Source organism: Octodon degus, unplaced genomic scaffold (assembly GCF_000260255.1).
Source record: "Octodon degus isolate 3935 unplaced genomic scaffold, OctDeg1.0 scaffold00351, whole genome shotgun sequence".
NCBI lineage: Eukaryota > Metazoa > Chordata > Mammalia > Rodentia > Octodontidae > Octodon > Octodon degus.
Window position 1 is genome coordinate 745,431 of NW_004524927.1, and position 6,481 is coordinate 751,911.

Below are 6,481 nucleotides of genomic sequence, written 5' to 3' on the forward strand. Positions count from 1 at the left end.
TGTCCCTGTCCCTCCCCTCCCTCCTCCCTCCTTCCATTCCTTCCTTCTCCACCTCTCCCCAGCGTTTTGCTGCAACTAGTAGCAGGCCTCCTCTCCACCTGCAGGTTTCCGTGTCTCTGCGCCCTCCCGGAAGAGCTCAAGTAGGCTGTGACCTCGGCAAGCACCCTTGAGAGAGTCTCCAGGCGCTTTGAGAAATCGCGCGGGGGGCCGCTGTGCATCTGGGCTCGATCTATTATTCATGCACGCATGTTCCAGCGAGCACGGTAATTTAGAGCCTCTTGGAGAGGGCTCTCTGCAGCAGCCATAAACCACATTGCATGAGCTCCAGGGAGAAATTACCTTCCTTCCTTTCAGCGAGGGGTCAAGGCTGAGAACTTGCCCAGGAAGCAAGAGCCGAGGTGATGCTGAAGGACCCGGGGCCCCACCAGGAACAGCTGGGCCGGACCCCCATCCTGGGTGACCTCCCTCGGCATCTGCTCTCTCACCTTGGGATGAGTCACTGCTCTAGATGCCTGCTTGTCCGGGTTCCTGCAGGTGGAGCCCATCCCGGTGTCCCTCCTGTGACCTCTAGCATGTAATTTACTGCTCTCCAAAATGCACTTGATGGGATATGGATGCCTGTGTTCTGAATTTCAGGGACCAGAACCCCGTGTTACTGCACTGGGCACATGAGGCATGAATCCATCCATTCTATATGCATATTTATCTCCATCTTCAGAGCTCTTATTTTGTTTTAAATGGCATAGCTTTTATGTCTACAGAGAATATAATACAGAGGTACAGATTTTCCCAGAAAACACAGCTCTGACACTAACACGTACCACTCATGTACTGAGGGGGTGGAAAGGCACATAAAGAAAAAGAGAGGAATTAACATCCATTTGCAGGGGCCAGATGCAATCAGGTACAAGCACCTCCTAGAATTGGAGAGGCTGGGGGCTGCTTCTGATGGCATTTTTTATGGTGATAACGTGATGGGCCCAGCGTGGCTGCTGCTTCTCCTCCTCTGCAGCCCCACATCCTCATTTCTGTCCCCACTCCCTGAAGCTTGGCTCCTCTGCAGAAGATGAATAGGCTCTCTCCGTGCTGCACCCTGCTGTGCTGAGCTGGAGGCAGCCCGCCCCGCCTGGCCCCAGCGGCTACTGCCCGCCAGCAGTCTCTCTCCCCCCTCCATCAAGCCCAGCCTGAGGTGCCTTCGTGTCTCTTCTTGTCCCCTCAGGCCAATGGCTCCTTCTCAGGCTCTCTTGTGCTCCTGGTTGCCTGCAGTGACAGGAGGGTCTGCGACAATGAGCTCTGGGGTGCAAGGAAGCACGCAGCCTGAACACCTGCAGTCCCCTGGGGTGGTGGTATTTGCTCAGGTGGTGGGGGCCAGATGCCCATCACAGGCTGACACGGAGTTGGGCTCTTGCTGTGTGCCTGCCAGCTTGGGGTTCCTCTCAGCAGGACAGTGACATTTCCCTTGGGGCACAGTGACAGTCAACCCCTCCTCCTTTCATTTCCCAGGCTATCTTATCTCTCTCCTATCGGTGGACAAAAAGGACTCCCCTGGTGGGACAGTGAAAGGTTCACCTTGAAACAGTGAATTTTATGTGGTGTGGGCCTTGGCTGCATAGAGACAAGAGCAGCCCATTCTGCAAAGCTGTCTTCTGAAACCTTGAGATGAAAGCCAGAGGCCTCAGAGGTCACACTGGCTGGGTGCATCTTTACGCAGGTGGAGAACCTGAGGCCAGGCCCAAGGCCACTCAAGAATGCTTCTACTAAAGCCCTGGTTTGTGCATTCACAGATTAGGCTCCTGCCCGGATCTGCCTGAGCTGCTTGTGTTCTGTTGTTCTTGGGGCAGAGGCTGCAGTGGGGAAGAGTGACTTAATGGTTTCTTTGGTTGGCTTGTTCATACACTGGGGCTGGGGCCTGGAGAGGAGTGTGCTCGCCACAGCTGAGGCTGTGGCCATGCATGCCTCCCTGTGATCTCAGAGGTCCTTGGCCTTTGCCACTATGTGATGAACAGGCTCAAGGCCGGCAAGGAGTAGGCTCTGGGGGCCCCGAGTAGGCTACTCCTCCTCCTATGACTCAAGAAAGTCCAGCCATATCCTTTGCCTGTGGCCCAATGAAGTTCAAAGATGAACCTGGGAGACTGTAGCCAGAGATTTGCTTCCAGGAAAGTGGCTCAGCCAATGTCACAGACACAGTCCCTCAGCACAGGACAGCCTGCCAGCTCTCCTCCTGAAGGGACGCCACCCTGGCTGGGGCCCCTGGGCATGGGCTTGGGGTAGGAGGATGGCATTTTCCATTCTTTGAGCAAAGACCCTTTGTTAAGCATGTACTGTGTGTCAGGTCTGATGAGTGCCCCTGCTACCCAGCATGGGTACCTCTGATGGGTACCTCTGCACGGACCCAGTGCAGGGACTGCAGTCCCCATCCAATGTGTGAAAAAAGCAGTCAAAGGAACTGCAAGTAACAGAGATGGTGGCAGCAAGAAGGAGTGGCAAGCAGGAGTAGGAGCCACTAGAGGCCCTAAGTAGGGTTTTGGTGGTCTTCTACAAGTCAGGGGAAGTGTGGGGGTCCTGTCTGCTGCCTGTCTCTGATACTCCTTCCCACATGGGCAGAGGATAAGCACAGGGCCCAGCCCATGCTCTGATGACTTGACCCAGGGCCACAGCCCTGTCCCTGTTAACCCTGGGGGGGCAGTTCTGGAGCAGTTGGGGTCTGTAGCAGGGCTCACACTGCAGACCTGGGACTGCCCTGCCAGGTCTCATGTGCTCTAATATTTCATGGTCTGAAACACAGGATGGGTCCTTCTGATTTTAGAAGGCTCTACAGACAACTCCCTCACTGGTCATTTGATTCTTTGATGTTGATTTAGTCCACCTCAGATGGTTACTTCTGTCTTCAGGTAAAGTGCTTGTTGCTAACACACCCTGGGTGTGCAAGGACTTCAGGTTAAAGCTGAAGGATAGAGTTACCAATTAAAGTGGGAAGTTGCCCTGAGAGGCATATGCTGTTAAGAACAGAGGGTCCCCATGGGCATTGTGTGTTACTTACAAAAGCCAAGACACAAAACGACCTAGGTATCCATTGATGGATGAATAAATAGCAAAAATGTGCTATCTAAGACACACCACGGCCCGGTGTACCTGTATCAGATCAGTACACTGTATATCTTGGATATGCAATCTTTATTTGCCCCATTAACATTTTGAAATTTAAGAAGGGAGTTTCTTATATATGAAAAAGAAGAGGGCCAGAAGAAGGACATTTAAAAAGAAAAGGTAACATGAGCAAATCTACTAGAAAAAAAAATAGTTTGGGAAAAGAAATTTGACAAATCCATGGGATGATTGGAAGAAAAAGGAAAGATAAGGGTCTGATTAGTGTCCCCAGGGCTGAGCACAGCGAAGAAGACAGAGGAGCTTAGGCCCTGCTGGCAGAGGAGAGCTGGATGTAGACTTATTGGGTCTCAATGTGTGCCCCAGTTGCAAGACAGACGCTCAGGGTCAGTGGGCCCTTCCCAGGGTCAGACAGCAGATTAGTGGCTGATTTAGTGTCATTCATAGACCTGAAGGTCAATGGAACTAGGAAGGTCATCTTGCATTAACCACCTGGAATGGTCTCCTAGCTCAGGCTCTGTCTACGGTGCAGGGGGTGGGGGATCAGGACATTTCTTTTGCAGCTGGAGCCTCCCAAATTCTTTGCCCAGTTTCTGTTTTAGCCCTTGCTGTCCCAAGTTCCCTCCCAGTGTGGAGCTTGGCCTGCTTTCACCATGTCAAGTGAGGACTGCTCACAATGGCACCCAGACAATCAGCTCCTCGTATGTCTTTGTTCATTGGCTGGGTTTCACAGGACGGTTTATCAAAACCTGTGAACTTTTCTTCTAGCTCTTTATCAAAGGCCTAGGAACGGCAGTCTATTTGCATGTTAAGATGAGGGAAAAGAACAACCATTTTAAAAGATAAGAGTTGGAATTTATAAGCCTTTACAAACTGTTATTTCTTTCACTGAGGGAAAATAAAAATGGGAGATAGTAAGGAGGCAATGGTATTGCAGATAACATCATTTAGAGGATTTTGAAACCTGGTATAATTTATCATTATATAAGATGCTTTGGTCGGCAAGATCAAAGCAACTGACGTTATCTATCTACATACAGCCAATTGAATTGCCTCTTCAGAGTCCCAGACAAACATTTCATTAGTTACTATTCATCAGGAAATTGGGATGAAATGCCAAAACACTTCTTTTAAAAAAGCTGGATTGCATTTCCTACACATGGTACTTTAAAAAACAATCATTTGTATGGCACTTCTCTCCCGAGTGCTCAAACCATGCTACTTTCCAAATATTTGCTGTCTTCGTGCCCCGCTCTTCCAGCCACAAGCATTCTTCTTCTCCTTTCTTAAGCACATGGGGAGCGACATAAACTATTCCAACACAATGAAATCAGCCTGGATGTAGCCAAGAAATCCATGATGCTAGGAAAAGGCTGTTAAGTTCAGACAGCTGCGGTGCTGCTTTGTGCCTGAGGTTGGCAGGTGTTTGACCACAGTGATTCAGAATTTCCCATCAAAGGCCTAAAAGTGGGGGAGGCAGACAGGCATAATTTCATGTGGACACCCAGAGCTATGCGTTGAGAAGATTCCTGCCTGCAGCATGGATTAAAAGACCACAGAAGAGGTCAGGGAAGAATGATGTGCATGGATGAGGAGCGACACTGGGAAATCATGCACCTCTGTAGTTGCCACCTTACTGGGTCACCTGGGACAGAGGTGACAGGGATGTCCTGACTCCTCAGCTTGGCCACAAGTGGCTCCCTTGAACTCTGACCCTAAGACCGTCCTCAGGAGCTCTCTTGGCTGCTGACATGGAGAAACCAAATGCACACGATGCTTCAGGGAGAAGAGGCACCAAAGTCAATTTTTAAAAACGTCATTTCAAGATACCAGAGAGCCACCCAACCAGCCAAGGCTGGAAAATGACAAAAGAAGGGCCACCGGAGGGACAATGTTCTCCCCTTGGTGATGCAGAGCAGGAGAAATAAGCTGTAGATGGAGTCGCCGAAGCCAGCAGGGACTTAGCGCATCTTGTGGGCACATGCGCAGAGGCGATAAGCACCGAGAGGCCCAGGAGTGCAGAGGAAGGGGAAGCACAGGATGTGTGAGTGACCTCAAGACGCCAATGCCAATGCCACAATGGGGGATTTCAACCACAGGCATTCATTTTCTCCCCGTTATGGAGGCTAGAAGTCTGAAATTGGGCTGCCAGCATGGTTAGGCATCGCTTTTTGCTGGTTTTCAGGTAACAGCCTCTCTTTGTGCCCTCACCCCGAAGTAGGGGGACTGGGTGAGCACTTTGGTGTCCCCTTTTCATCTGAGAAGAATGACCTTTATGACCTCATCTCGATCCAGTTTTCTCCGCCAGCCGCCTTCTACAAACACCATAACACTTTCGATAAGGCTTCAGCACCGGAATATGAAGGGAAGCAGAGTCAGCCCATCACAAGGGCATTCTATCAGGTACTTCTCCCTTGCTGAGACACTATTCCTGACACAGGCAAATTACAGGAGAGGTTCATTTTGGCTCACATTTCAGTACAGAATTGGGTGGCTCCACCGCAGGATGGCACAAAACAGGGGCCTAGTGGAGGAGAGCTGCTCATGGGATGGAGAACAGGAAGTGGGGAGAAGGGAGGATATGGAAAGTGAGATAAACTCTTCCCACTTACACCCCCAGGACTGCATCTTCTGGCCAGACCTCTTAACAAGTCGGCCGCAAGCCTTCATCAGCCAATCACTTTCCACCGGATCCACCTATGATCCAATGAGGCTTTGGGAGGACATCTAGCTATAAACCATAGCAATCACCACAGCATTGTTTCCTCCTGAAGGCATTTACTAAATTGTTAGTATGAATGGAGAAAGATCCTGAAGAGCTAGGCACAAAGCCTTGGAGTTTGGGGGTTAGAACAGTATAACTTTAAAAACATTTAATGGGACAAATGGAGCTTAAGACATAGGTGGATGCTAGTAATAGTCTAGTCTTTCCATCAGAAGCCTTGTGGGGCATTCTGGAAGAAAGGAGAACCAGAAGAAGGTGAACCTTTGTGAAAACCCCACACCAAAAGCAAAGACAAAGACAAAGACACAAAGTCACAAATGAACTCAGTTGGTTCTTAGGCCAGGGAACCTCCCAGTCTGGACACCTGGAGAAAACACAGACTCTGTAAAGAAGGTATCACTCAGAGCCCCGTGGACTTCATACAAAACATCCAGCCCTTCATGTGAGGTCACCACATGGAACCAAGAGTGAAGAGATCTGGAAAATAGGAAGTAAGACCTGATGTCCACACTTTGGGCACTGAGACTTTAAACAGCTAAGATTTATATGGTCAACCAAAGAGTATGACTTGGTTTAGAAAATCCTATCTATGAAGAGGCAATTAGCAATTTTACCAGTAAGATTTCAATAATTGAAATGAAGAATTTATGT